This window comes from Halichoerus grypus, chromosome 4 (genome assembly GCF_964656455.1).
Source record: "Halichoerus grypus chromosome 4, mHalGry1.hap1.1, whole genome shotgun sequence".
Classification (NCBI taxonomy): Eukaryota; Metazoa; Chordata; class Mammalia; order Carnivora; family Phocidae; genus Halichoerus; species Halichoerus grypus.
Window position 1 is genome coordinate 109,040,562 of NC_135715.1, and position 538 is coordinate 109,041,099.

Here is a 538-nt window from a genome sequence, read left to right on the forward strand (position 1 = left end):
CCTACCAATCTGGCGTGGCTGCCTCTTTGGTCTCTCCTTGGCCTCCGTGTACGGAAGCCAGTGTCAGATTTCACTGGGAAGCCCCCAGGTTTGTGAACCAACGTTTTTATTCTGGCAGATAGATGGTTTTCATTTGTGTGTTCCATTATCTCAAAAATAACCTGAATCTCAGAGAATGTAAGTGGCTTGGCCAAGGTTAAATTAATAGCAGTGTCAGAATTGAGGCCTGAATTCTGATTTCCTCACTTTCAGTATCATGTTCTTTCCACTTTCTCTTCAGTGTTAAGGAGAATATTGAGTACAAACCTCAGGGCTTTACACACTTAAAAAGGTGCATCCCAGAATGACCACTGATAGTGAGATCTTGGGTCAATCTGAAATATAATTTTGAAAAGGAAAGTCCTGGAGAAATTAGATTAACTTGCAAGGGACATGCCATCCTTCACTTGGGCTATATAAACCAAATATTTTTTTTTTTTTAAAGATTGCCTTTATGTGTGCCAAACATTCCACACCACTGAGAGCTATTACACAGATT